The 14,270-nt window shown below is 44.5% G+C and overlaps 1 protein-coding gene across 2 annotated transcripts in view; it reads left to right on the top strand.

Annotated features, from left to right (window-relative positions):
• Positions 1–14,270, top strand: part of LOC121167857 (CREB-binding protein) — a 142,829-nt gene that overhangs the window by 33,011 nt on the left and 95,548 nt on the right. The window lies entirely within an intron of this gene.

The raw sequence follows: 14,270 nt of genomic DNA, 5'->3' as shown, positions 1-14,270 counted from the left end.
TTGGGTCCCAGTGGACACCTCATGGCAATAGTCCTCCAAGTGGGCTGCCTGGACCAGCAGCATCAGCATTGCCTCAGAGCTTGCTAGGAATGCAGACTGAGCATAAATTGGGGTGCAACCCTGCATGCATGCTGGGCTTTAAGAGGCTGCTAGGAGGTTGTGAAGTGTTGTACCCTAGCGACAAATGAGAGTCACCAGTTACAATTCTAAGTATGAACTGAAAGAGGAGAGAAAGCAAATGCCAGGCTAGGAGTGAGACAGCTTAGATAGATGGAGGCTGCCAGGGGAAACAGAGTGCAGAGCCAGGTAGCTCCAGTGCCACAGATGTGATGGCACCTTGAGAGGCCCTGTGACCAGGGGCTTCTGAAGGACAGCCTTGGGTTCCAGCAAGGGAGTCTCCAGAATCCAGAACAGGAGACTATGTGGCTTTTGGATTTGATGGGGGAAAATTAGAATACAGTTAGCCCTCAAGGTCAAGGAGAGAGAGTTAAGTGATAGATGTGAGTTCCTGTGATTCTGTGAGTCTCTTAGCAAAGGAAAGGCTTTTTTCAACCCTAATTTAGTGTGGAGTAATTTTCAACATTGTGATCACCATCTTTTTTGAAACATTTGTAGAAGGGAATGTAGGCTTAGGTTTTAGTCAGACCTGGCATTGGAGGAAAGCCTTGTAGAGTCAGGTTGAGAAGAGATTTTGTTGGGCATGTGGTTCCTGGATAGATTCATAGTTCTTCCTTCCTAATTCACTCTTTGCTCCATAAAATCTGGTTTAGATAACCCTTTTTTAATTTAAGGATTTAAATCACACGTACAGGAAACATACTGGCATTAAAGCAGTGGTTCTCAAATATTTTGGCCTCAGGACTTCTGAGTCATCTTAAAAATTATTGGGGTGGTACAGAAAGATTTCTTTCAAGTGTGTGTTGTATCACTATATACTGTGTTAGTTACTAAAACAGAATTGTGGGGCACAGGTACACAGTCTATTACCATTTAGCACAGTGGTATCACAGGTCCTGGAGCAGCTGGAAAAGCCTGCTGTGTTGCTGGGAATGAGATGCATCGTATCTTTGTGGTTCTGACACTATCCATCCCCCTGCTTCTCCCTGACCCCTCCGTGTGTGGGTCTGCATCCTTGACTCACCCTGGGAGAACCATTGTCAACAGTCCTTTGCATCAGGATTCACTTCATGTTTGCTTCCTGTGGTCTGCATGTCATGATTTGTCTTTACAGAATTTTTATTAAAAAGATTTATTTATTTTTGTTGGAAAGTCAGATTTACAGAGAGAAGGAGAGATAGAATGATCTTCTGTCCACTGGTTCACTCTCCAAACAGCCACAATGGCCGGAGCTGAGCCAATCCGAATCCAGGAGCCTGGAACCTCTTCCGGGTCTCTCATGCAGTTGTACAGTCCCAAGGCTTTGGGCCATCCTCAACTGCTGTTTCAGGCCACAAGCATGGAGCAGAGTAGGGATACAAACTGGGGCCCAGGTTTACAGATTTTTATGCAAAATAAGGAAAATGCATATTTCAGTTCTTATGAACCTGTTAATTTATATGGTTCTGATAATTTGTTGAGGATAATGTTTGGATTATTGTTAGTTTTTTGTGCTGGGTTGCTCTCTACCATCTAATTAAAGTTACAACAGTTTGTGTTCTGTGTGCTTAGGTTTTTTTCTTTCGTTCTGAGCATTTTTGCTTTGTACAAGGTGATCTTTCTTGAAAGGAAAGGAATGTCTGACTTTGTGAATATTACTCTAGCAGTGACAGTGGCAGGAGAGCAGTCGTCGCTTGTTTCTTAGGGGCATCCCGAAGCAGTTGATGGAGAGCTAGCACTTGGAAATATTAGTCTTGTCCCATCAGATTGGACAAAAGAATAAACAGTGTGCGAATAGTTAGAGCAAGATGGAAGTCTTATTTTTCCCCCGCTAAGATTTTTTTTTTGTAAAGGCAGGTTTACGGAGAAGAGATACAGAAAGATCTTCCATCTACTGGTTCACTCCCCAAATGGCCATAACAGTCGGGGTTGAGCTGATCCAAAGCCAGGAACCAGGAGTTTCCTCTGGGTCTGCCACATGGGTGCAGTGTTCTAAGGTTTTGGGCCATGTTCTATTGCCTTTCCAGGCCACAAACAGAGAGCTGGATGGGAATTGGAGCAGCTAGTACAGGAACCAATTGCCCATATGGAATTTCAATGCTTGCAAGGTTAGGATTTAGCCACCAGGCCATAGCACCAGGCCCAGAAATCTGTTTTAAACCCTTTTTTCCTCTGTCACATTACAACAGAGCCAGCATAGGTTTAGAAGTGTGGTGTAGAGGCTGACATGATGGCTTAATTGGCTAATCCTCCACCTACAAGCATTGGGATCCCATGTGGGCACCAGTTCAATTCGTGTGCCAGGTGCTCCCACTTCCAACCCAATTCCCTGCTTCTGGCCTGGGAAAGCAGTACCCAGTGCCTTGGGCCCTGCCATTGAGTACAGAGAGTGTGACTTCGCTACCTTCACTTCGTGTTACAGCTTAGGAGTCTTTCTGTGGTCCGTACAGCTGTCACTTCACTCTTCCAGATAGTACTCCCTGGTTTGGGTCTGTTTGAATTTATGTAGACTTTTGTCCTGTAGGCAAATCATGTATGTTTTTTGCAGTGTTTTGCTTTGAACATACTTGTACATTGATCTTTACAAAGCTGGATGGATTCTTGGAAGACGTAGTTCTGGCTTAAAGCATATCTGCATTTGTGGAAATATTGTATAGATTAACACTATTACCACAACTCTGTGAGTCCTTAGCCAAATCTTACCACCACTGGATGCTGTTAAAATGTGCCATTATGTTATGCAAATTGTCTTCTTTGTAGTTTATTTCAGAAGTTCATGAAGGTTGCCACTAGGCATTTTAACTTCTCCTTGAAATGCCCACCTCTTTTTCTTGCATCTTTAGCTTGAGTAATTTTTGCTCAAGAGAGAGATGGACAGGGTGTGTGCAGGAGATATCTTCCATCCACTGGTTGTCTTTCCAGTTGCTTGTAACAGGGCTGGTCCAGGCTGAAGCCAGGAACCAGAAACTGCACCTTGGAATTCAGTGGATGAAAAGAACCCAGGTACTTCTGCCTCCTGTATGTGTTAAAGGGGAGCTAAATTGGGAAGCTTGCAGTCACCCCAAGTGACAGCTTAACTGGCGGTGCCACCATGCATGTACCACGCCAAGCATTGACACCCGCCGCCAACAACGGATTATTTTGGTTGGACTATTTTTAAGATATTGGTTGTCTTTTTTTTTTTCTCTGTGGTATGATGTGTTAGATATATGCGTTATATATTTTTAAATTTGGATGAGTGAGTTTTAGTTCTGGAGTCTTTGGTTTCATTGGTCTTTTTTTATTCCTGTGCCAGAACTTACTGCCCCAGTTATAAACTTTTAAAAATTAATTAACATGCTCATTTGAGAAGCAGAGAGACAGAACTTCCATCCATCGTTCGCTCTACAGATGCCTGTTAACTACCTGGAATGGGTAAAGCTGAAACAGCTTTACATTCCTTGTATGGAAGGCAGGGATCAGTGGCTGCCAACGTCTTCATTAGCAGGGAACTGGAGTCCAGGCACTGGAACTGGGTATTGAATCCAGGTACTTCAAGGTGAGATGTGAATGCTTGCCCCTGCATAATGCATTTGAGTATACAGTGGTGCTGGTTGCTCTTTGAGGTGTGTAGTTCTCAACCCTAGTTATATAGTAGCTGGAATAGTTGGTGAAAATGTGGTGCCTGAACCCTACTGTAAACCAGTCAAGTTAGAACCTCTGTGGGTGTAGCATGGACACTAACATCCTGGGTAGTTCCTTAAATGCTATCATGGCCATCAGGTCTGGGAACCACCATTTCAGATAAATGTTGGGACTGCTCTTCAAAAGTAAACAGCAGTGATAGGAGTTTGGTTAGGGTTGTATTGCATCTTAGGAAATCATTTAGCAGTTTTGTGGCTTCTTACATCTTCTTATCCTGCACATACAAAGTAGTCTCCCCACACCCAAATTTATTTATTTGAGAAACAGATGTACACAAAAAGAACCCCAAATGCCTCCCAACAGCTGGGACTGGGATGAGGTCTTCCAAGTGTGTGGTAGCCCTAGCTGCTCCTGCCTGCCTAAGCAGCAGCTAGAGGAGCTGGAGCTGGTTAGCGAACCAAGGTGCTCCATTGTGGATCTGGGCATCTCAACCATGAGGCCAAATGCCTGCCACGCAGCTTAGAGCTTCTTGTGGAGAATCAAGTTACTCAGAAAAAATATGTCTTATTAACTGTGGAGTTTTGTCGGTGTTTTTGTTAAAGGAGATAGTTTTTTTTTTAAACCAGTAAGTTTTTGATTGTCTCGCATATGACTATTATTCAAATATAAATTAGTGTGTTTATGTAATTCTGATAACTTAGCTACTTTATGAAATTCTTATTTAATATGCTTTCTAGTGATTGTCTTGAATTTTCCAGATCAGTATTTTTTTGCATTATTGCTACTTTTGCTTTCTCCTTGCCAATATTTCTGCTAATATTTTTGCTGTCGGGTATCCCTGTACTGTATTTTACTTAGGTGCAAATGAATCTACTGTTTTAGTATTAACATGACATAAACTTTGATTTGAAGTCAGTAGTGTATTTTTTAAATTGAGCCTTAATCCGCTCCTCATTTATTAGCTGCCAGGCTTATCTGATTGCTTTTTGGTGCCTATGGTGATTACCTTTGCTTTTTTCCTTCCTTTCATTCATGTGGCATTGTCTCAGCAGGCTTTCTAATATCAATGTGAACCATCCATGTAATGACACAATCATGTTTTACTGCTGAATTTTATTGGTAGTGTTTCATTTAGAATTTGTTTCTGCTGATGAATAATGAGACTAGTCTAGAGTTCATTTTGTGCTTGCCAGCTCTATATCATTGTTGGGTTAACTTAATCAGGAGAGTTTGGAGGTCTTTCAAGGAGTAGTTTAGGGGCTAACACTGTGAACACAGCAGGCTAAGCTTCCACAAACTTGTCAGTTATTCTATATCGGCTCTGCTTCAGGTGCTGGCTGCACCACATCCAATTTAGCTCCCTAATAACGCACTTGGGAAAGCAGCAAAGGATGGCCCAGGTCCTTGGGCCCCCTAACCCATGTGAGAGACCCAGAGGAAGCTCCTGGCTTTGGATCAGCCCAGCTCTGCTGTTGGAGGCCATTTGTGGAGAGTACCAGTGGGTGGAAGACTGCTTTCTCTATCTCCTTCTGTCTCTGTAACTCTGACCTTTCAAAAAAAAAAATTAAAGATATTTTTATTAGAAATGCAGAGTTACAGAGGAGAGAGAGAAAGCTCTTGCATCTGCTGGTTCACTCCACAAATGGCTGCAATGATTAGAGCTGAGCTGCCAGTCAGGAGCTCCTTCTGAATCTCCCACGTGGATGCAGGGTCCCAAGGCTTTGGGCCATCCTCTACTGTTATCCTGGGCACAAGCAGGGAGCTGGGTTGGAAGTAGAGCAGCTGAAACAATAACTGGCACCCATATGGGATTCTGGTGCTTTCAATTGGAGGATTAGCTAAATGAGCCATGGCGCTAGCCCCAAAAGAAATATCTCTTAAAGAGTAGTTCTAGTAGCATTGGAGTGATTGGTTCCTTCAAGACAGCTCTCATGCTGTTTACTGTAGACACCCCTTCCTTTTTTTCTTTTGAAAATTTATGTTTTTATTGGAAAGGTAGGTCAGATTTACGAGAGAAGGAAAGACAGAGAAAATCTTACATCCCCAAATGGTTGCAGTGATCAGAGGCCAGGAGCCAGGAGCTTTCTCCAGGTCTCCCTCACGAGTGCAGGGTCCCAAGGCTTTGGGCCATCCTCAACTGCTTTCCCAGGCCACAAGCAGCAAGCTGGATGACAAGTGGAGCAACCAACACACAAAATGGTGCCCATATGGGATACTGGCACTTGCAAAATAAGGATTTAGCCATTGAGCTATTATGCCAGGCCCTGTAGATAACCTTTTAAGTGTGTGTTTGTTTCAAAGAAAAAGCTAAGTTGCTTGTGACTATTTCCTCCTTTTGTTCCTAATTTTACCACTCTTGAAAGAATATATTTAAAAATGGCCTGGCACGATAGCGTCGCACTTAAGGTCCTATCCTCAAATGCACTGGGATCCCATATGGGCACCGCTTCTAATCCTGGTGGCCCTGCTCCCTGTCCAGCTCCCTGCCTGTGGCCTGAGAAACCAGTTGAGGACAGTCCAAAGCTTTGGGACCCTGCACCTGTGTGGGAGACCCAGAGGAGGTTCCTGGCTTTGGATTGGCTCAGCTCCGACTGTTCCGGCTGCTTGGAAATCAGCCATCGGACAGAAGATCTTTCTCTCTGTCTCTCCTCTCTGAATATCCGCCTTCCCAACAAAAATAAAATGAATCTTTTAAAAAAGGAATATATTTAAAATAGAAAGAACAAAGCCAGTTTACCAATGTCACAATGCCAGCAAGGCAGAGTATGAATAACAACAAAATAAAACAATTTTTTTCAGTTCAAGAGTAGTAAAACTTGATGAGTTATCTTTTAAAGATTTATTTATTTATTTGAAAAGGACAGAGATGGGCTCAGCACAACGACTCAGTTGGCTAATCCTCCCCTTGCAAGCACCAGAATTACATATGGACACTGGGTTCGTGTCCTGGATGTTCCACTTCCAACCAAACTCGCTGCTTGTGGCTTGGGAAAGCAGCACAAGGTAGCCTAATGCCTTGAGACCCTGCACACATGTGAGAGACTCAGAGGAAGCTTCTGACTCTTGTTTTGGATGGGCTCAGCTCTGGCCATTGTAGCCATGTGGGAAGTGAACCGGCTGATGGAAGAGCTTCCTGTCTTTCATTGTGTCTGCAAATCTGCCTTTCCAATAACATTTTTTTGAAGTGATTTTGTAATTTTTATTGGAGAGTGAGATATATACAGAGAGGAGGAGAGAGAGAGGAAGACCTTCCATTCCAGTCCCAAAGCCAGGAGCCAGGAGCCTTTTCCAGGTCTCCTACATTAGTGCAGGGTCCTAAGGCTTTGGGCCATCCTTGACTGCTTTCCCTGGCCACAGGCAGGGAGCTGAATGGGAAGTGGAGCAGCTGGGGTTAGAACCAGTGCCTATATGGGATCCTGGCACGTTCAGGGCGAGCTCTTTAGCCACTAGACCACCAAGCCGGGCCCTCCAATAACATTTTTAAAAAGTGTTTTCTTTTTTGGTCTTTTTTTTATTTATTGTTATTAACATTGTATTATGTGATACAGTTTTATAGGCACTGGGGATTCCCCCCACCCCTCCCATACCCCTCCCCCCATGGTGGATTCCTCCACCTTGCTGCATAACCACAGTTCAAGTTCAGTTGAGATTCCTTCCTTGCAAGCATATACCTAGCATAAAGTCCAGCATCTTATTGTCCAGATAAGTTCAGTGGCCTCTTGGGGAGACCTTCTCTGGTCTGAAGATAGGGCTAACAGAGTAAAGTTCCGGTCAGTTAAAAGCCCCAACAAAACCTCAGTATCAATATACAACATTATGGAATTAATTGACATAGTATTGGGTAAGCAATATGTTTAAAATAATGCAAGTTCCATTCTTCGAAACATCTGGGTTGAGACAGTATCAATGACAGGTTCAAAAAATAACCAACAACCAAACACTTTTTTGTTCTTTTTCCTTTCCTTCCCTCACACCCTCACCCCTTTTGTTTTTTTATTGATTTTTATTGGGAAGGTGGATTTCCTGAGAGAAAATTCTTCCATCCACTGGTTCATTTCCCAGATATCTGCAATGCCTGGAGCTGAGCCAATCCAAAACCATGAGCCTCCTTTGGTCTCCCATGTGGGTGCATAGTCCCAGGGAGCTGGGCTATCCTCCACTGCTTTCCCAGGCCACAAGCAGGGAGCTACATTGGAAATGGAGCAGTTGGTACATAAACCAGCGCCCATGTGAGATGCTGGTGCTTGTAGGTGGAGGGTTAGCCAGTTAAGCCATCACATCATCCCCTTTTCGCCAAAAGTTTTCTAAGAGTGCTCCCCACTTGGACTGCTGCACTAGAACCTTGACCACAGGGAAAAATGAAAGGACCTGTGGCTTGAACCCAGAGTACATGTTGCAGGACTGGGTCACCTGCATTGATGATTCCCAAGCAAGAGTAGAGAGCATACCCAGATGCACAGGAAAAACAAGATACCCAGCTCCTCATCAGAAGGGGAGGAGAAGAGGATAGATTGGTTAATACTCCTGGCGAAGTTTTGCAGCAAGCACTTCCAATTGTGTACATACTGAGGTAGACAAGGTCAGCCAATAGACCTTAGAAAGAATTTCTCACCTCTAGTGTAACAAGCCAACAACTTATCACAACAATCAAGACCACTGAGGTTAACACCAATGGAACATTCTTCCCCACATTGGGGTCTCCAAGGAAACATTAAACCATCATCTCCATCCTTGAAGACTGATACAGTTTGATAGCAAGTAGCGATGCATGCCCCCCACCTCTCCCACAGGAAAAAAGACTGAAACATTTGTTGCCCAACCTCCACATCCTGACCTTCTGGGCCCACATGGGTCTGCAAGCCCCTCGCCCATGTAATCAATATTAAAGTAAGTTAAGTCCCCCCACCCCATCCAGCAGAAAAAGAGGAAGGCAAAAATTAATTTAGGTGAGATTTAGAAACCAAACACACTTAAATGAATCCTCTTGCCTGCAGGAGTTAGAGATGCTACTGTGCACAGAACAGGGGACAGAAGGAAGCTGAAGGAGAGGAAACGGGTTGTAATGGTGTCTGCCCTAGGGGGCACTGATAGGGACCAGCATTGTGGTATGGTGGGTTAAACCCTAATTTGATGCCTGTGTATCAGAGTGCTGATTCAAGTCCCAGTCACTGCATTTTCTGACTCTTTTCCTGCTGTTGCACCTGGAAAGTCAGTAGACGATGGCCTGGATGTTTGGATCCCTGCTACCCATGTTGGGACAGCAGGAGACAATTTCTCAGTCCTGGCTTTGGCCTGTCCCAGTTCTGCCTATCATGGTCATTTAATGGTCTCGATGCTTGGGTCCCTGCTACCCATGTTGGGACACCAAGAGAGTTTCTGAGACCTGGCTTTAGTCTGTCCAACAGATAGAAGAGAATCTTTCTTTCTCTCTTCTTCTGTCCCCCCCGCATCCACCCCCCCACACACACACACACATCACCTTGCTCTGCATTAAATAAGTCTTTAAAAAATGAAAATGAAAAAAGAGGGCCTGGTTGGTGGCCCAATGGCCCAAGTCCTTGCATTGCACATGCTGGGATCCCATATGGATGCCGGTTCTAATCCCGCAGCCCTGCTTCCCATGCAGCTCCCTACTTGTGGCCTGGGAAAGCAGTTGAGGATGGCCCAAAGCCATGGCTCCTGGCTTTGGATCAGTTCAGCTCTGGCCATTGCAGCCACTTGGGGAGTGAATCAGCGGATGGAAGATCTTTCTCTCTGTCTCCTCCTCTCTGTATATCTGACTTTCCAATTAAAAAAAAAATGAAAAAAAGAGAAGGCCGTAGAAATGATTTCAGTGTGGGCTTTAATGTAGTGGCTAGACTTCCATGAGGGCTCCCTGTGTCCTGCATTGCCACCCTCGGGACTGAGTGCTGGCTGTCCTCCTGGTCCCAGCTTCTTGCAGAGCTGACGACAGTATGGTAGCGAGTGAGGGTCCATGTTGTTGGATCCCTTCTGTCCAGTGGGAGACCTGAATGAGTTCTTAGCTCCTGACTTTGGGGGATGAATCAGTGAATGGGAGGCGTCTTTCTGTGTGGCTTTCAAATAAATAATCTTCTTTTTGGTCGTTCCTCTAACAGTCCCCAGCTGTCAGTGTTGGCCTCCTTGCTGTTGCAGGCCTTGGCACAGGGGCAGTGAATCAGCATGCTCTGGTTGCACTCTTTCTGATTTTATTCTGCTGTCAAATGGGTAAATAAAAATAAAATCATAAATTAATCACACCAGAAATAGTGTAGATAGCAAAACTGTAGTACATTTAGTGACATAATGCCATGTAATGTGAAATATGTATGTATAAAAAGACAGATTAACTCCTCTAGGCACAGATTTTTTTTTTTAAAGATTTATTTTTATTATGTTTTTATTGGAAAGGCAGATATACAGAGAGGAGGAGAGAGAGGAAGATCTTCCATCCGATGATTCACTCCCCAAGTGAGCGCAACGGCCGATACTATGCCGATCCTATGCCAATCCGAAGCCAGGAGCCTCTTCCGGGTCTCCCACGCGGGTGCAGGTTCCCAAAGCTTTGGGCGGTCCTCGACTGCCTTCCCGGGCCACAGGCAGGGAGCTGGAAGGGAAGCGGGGCTGCCGGGATTAGAACCGGCGCCCATATGGGATCCCGGGCGTGCTAGGTGAGGACCTTAACCACTTGCGCCACCGCGCCGGCCCCGGCACAGATTTTTCTTAGAGCTGAAGCAGGGTGGGAACAATGTTTGGTGCAGTAGTTACCAGAGTCTTTGATTACGGTGCTGTCTCTCTGCTTGCCAGCCAGCTTTTCGCTAGTGTATCATGGAAGCAGCAAACAGTGGCTCAAGCACATGGTTCACTGCCATCCACATGGGGTACTCTGAATTCTGGGCTCCTCAGTTTGGCCTGGCTCCCGCAGCTGTGAGCATTGGTGGATATTTGAAGAGTGAACCAGTGGACAGAGATCTTTCACTTTCTATCTTTCAAATAAAATGAAAATAAATGAAATGTGATCTTAAAAAATATTAAATTGTGCCTGGCATGATATTCTAGTCCTTGCTTTATATCCACCTCGGTTTCTTATGGATTGTGGTTATATGTGTTCCAGCTGCTCCACTTCCCATCCAGCTCCCTGCCTGTGGCCTGGGAAAGCAGCAGAGGACTGCCCCATGGGACCCTGCACCCATGTGGGAGGCTTGGAGGAGGCTCCTGGCTCCTGGCTTTGGATTGAGTTCAGCTCTGACCATTGTGGCCACTGAGGGAGTGAACCAGCGGATGGAATCTCTCTGTATCTCCTTCTCTCTGTATATCTGCCTTTCCAATAATAAATAAAATAAATCTTTATAAAAAAAAATTAAGGAGTCTTCTAGCAGCTCACTGCTCTTGGAATGTGTTCGGTCTAAAGAGATGATAGCCTTCAAGTGTGTGCTTCATAGGCCCAGGGTTGTGGCATGGCAGGGTAAGCTGCTGCCTTCAGCAGCATCATCCCATGTGGGCACTGGTTCATGTCCTCGCTGCTCCACTTCTGATTCAGCTTCCTGCTTGTGCACCAGGCAAAACACAAGGCATCCACAGTTCTTGGACCCCGTTCACCCAGGTAGAGATTCAAAAGAAGCTCTTGGCTTCTGCCTGATGTAGCCCAGCTTGTTTTAGCTATTTGGGGATGAACCAGCAGATTGAAAAACTGTCTGTCTCTATCTCCGTCTCTTTCTCCTGTTTCCCCTTCTCTCCCTCTGTATACTCTGTCTCTGGCCTTTTAAGTAAAGCTATTTTTTTGAAGCAAATATGGGATTCTTTTATTTTAATGACTTATTTTTCATTTATTTGAAAGGCAGAGTTACATAGAAGGAAGAGAGAGAGAAGGGAGGTTGAGATGAGGTTGATTGCTTTTTGATTACATCCATCAGTTCTCTCCCACATGGCTGCAGCAACTGTGCTGGGCCGTGCCAGAGCCAAGAGGCAGGCACTTTCTCTAAGGTGCAGGGCCCCAGCACCTGGGCCATCCTCTGCTGCTTCCTAAGTGCATTAACAAGGAGCTGGGTCTGGAGTGGAGCAGCCAGGACTCAAAGTTCGTTGCAGATAGTGTTAAGCTTAACCACCCTACCATAGTGCCATCCTCATAGATAAATCTTGCAAAAATATAACATAAAATAGAATTCTATTTTATGATGTGCCTGGTTGCTGTGAATATATGAAGATTAGGTGATATGTATATATTCAGTGGATGGACAGAGAGTAGTTTGTGAGATTAGTCCTTGGCGGGTGAGTGTGGCCAGCTACCTCAGCTCAAATTCATGCTGCGCTAATGACCAACTGTGGAATTATCACCTAACCTCTAGGTTTTGGGTCATTTGGTTTTTATGTGTGTCTTTTAGAGGACGATAATAATAAAATATGTGACAATTGTGCTGATTAAAAGAATAGGAAATCTTACAGGATTATTTGACAAGTAAATGAGGTGACATAGCTGATATTCTTAGTACAGAGCATAGGATTCTGAAAATCCTTTCTATTGACGAGTGAGCTGCTGGCTGGTTTGCTATGTAAAGGGTTTGTGATGAAAGTGGTTATGAGCCTCATGGTTTTTCAAGAGAGCATTTTCTAAAATGGTTGATGGTTATTGCACCAGTCTCAGAAACAACTAACAAATGTTGCTTCTTACTTTTCCTAAATGTCCTTAAGCAACTGAGGCTGTTCTAGGGCAAAAGCCAGGAGCCCTGAACTCAGTCCAGGTCTTCCACTTGAGTAGCAGGAACCCAACTTCTGGTTGTCTGCTGCCTCTCGGGGTCTGAGTTAGTAAGACCTGGAATTGGGGAGGAAGCTAGCTCTTGGACTTGTGTGCTCCAGTGTGTGAAGTGGGACTCTGAAATAACATGTTAGCTGCTTGGCTAAATACTGTTGTTAGCCTTGATGCTTTTGCTTTTTTTTTTTCTTAAATCCTGTCGGAGCCATGTCTTTTTTGCTGTTTGCTTTGTAGCTGATTATTTTCTGCTAACACAAACTATTTTCTCTATTATCAACAATGAAGACTTTACAGGTCTCCCAGGTAACTGCCTGAAAGAGTTACACTTTAAAAAAAAATTATCTTTGTTATTTTATCCACTGAAGCCAGCTATCAGAAGCTGGAGCTAAATAGCTACTTGTAATATTTAAAATGCTTTATTGTTTTACTTTTTAATATTTTATAAGATTAATTTGCACAGTGTGAAATGTATAAATTTTATATTTGTCAAAACACTGACCTGTGTCAAGATACTGGAGATTTCTACTGCCCCGCGAAGTCCTCCCTCTGCCCCCTGCTAGCATGGCTGATTTCCTTCGCCAGGAATTGGTTTTGCCTATTCTCAAACTTCACATCAGTGGATTCACTCATTGTGGTTTCTCTGGGGCTTTTTTTTGGTGTTGGTGGGGACAGGATTTCTTGTACTAATCTGATGACTTTTTTTGAGATTGAGCTGTGTAGTTGACATTAATTAGTAGTTTTTTGCTACAGGTGGTATTTTGTTTATGAATATAACGTAATCTGCTTATCCTTTCTTCCATTGTAGTGGCTTCCAGTTTGAAGCAATATACTAAAGGTTTTAAGAATGTTTTGTACAGGTTTTTGTGTGGACGTACACGGTTTTGTTTTTTTCGGGTCAGTAACTGGGACTGGAATTGACTTGGTAAGCAAGGATCTGGTCTGGTGTTTGGCCTACTTTACTTTAGCCCATGGGCCACATTTGACCTATGGCCTCTCAGTGAACTATTGGCGTGATTTTTGAAAGGGCACCTGAAAAAATAATCTGGGCAAGAAGGCATAGAGGTCACTTGCAAAGAATAGCACTACATGACTTTCACAGGGAAGAAAAGTGTATTGGTCTCTGTTCTAGTCTGCTCTGTTGATAATTTAAAAAAAAATATTTATATTTATTGGAAAGTCAGATATACAGAGAGGAGAGACAAAGATCTCCTGTCCTCTGCTGGTTCACTCCTAAATGACTGCAAAAGCTGGAGTTTTCAGTCCAAAACCAGGAGTCAGGAGCTTCTTCTGAGTCTGCCACGTGGGTGCAGGGTCCCAAAGCTTTGGGCCGCCCTCGACTGCTTTCCCAGGCCACAGGCAGGGAGCTGGATGGGAAGCAGGGCTGCCAGGACTCACACTGGCACCATATGGAATCCTGGCAGATGCAGGGCAGGATTTAGCCATTGAGTTCTCTAATTATCTTTCATGTATTTTTTTAAAGATTTTTAAAATTATTATTTATTTATTGGAAAGGCAGACATACAGAGAGGAGGAGATACAGAGAGGAAGATCTTCCATCCGCTGATTCACTCCCCAAGTGAGTGCAACGGCCGATGCTATGCTGATCCGAAGCCAGGATCCAGGAACTTCTTCCAGGTCTCCCATGCGGGTGCAGGGTCCCAAGGCTTTGGGCCGTCCTCGACTGCTTTCCCAGGTCACAGGCAGGGAGCTGGATGGGAAGTGGAGCTGCCGGGATCAGAACCAGTGCCCATATGGGATCCCGGCGTGTTCAAGGCGAGGACTTTAGCCGCTAGGCCACGCTGCC

This window comes from Ochotona curzoniae, unplaced genomic scaffold (genome assembly GCF_017591425.1).
Source record: "Ochotona curzoniae isolate NIBS_2020 unplaced genomic scaffold, NIBS_Ocur_1.0 patch433, whole genome shotgun sequence".
Lineage (NCBI taxonomy): Eukaryota > Metazoa > Chordata > Mammalia > Lagomorpha > Ochotonidae > Ochotona > Ochotona curzoniae.
Note: the sequence above shows the minus strand (reverse complement) of the source record. Positions and strands in the feature narration are given on the sequence as shown.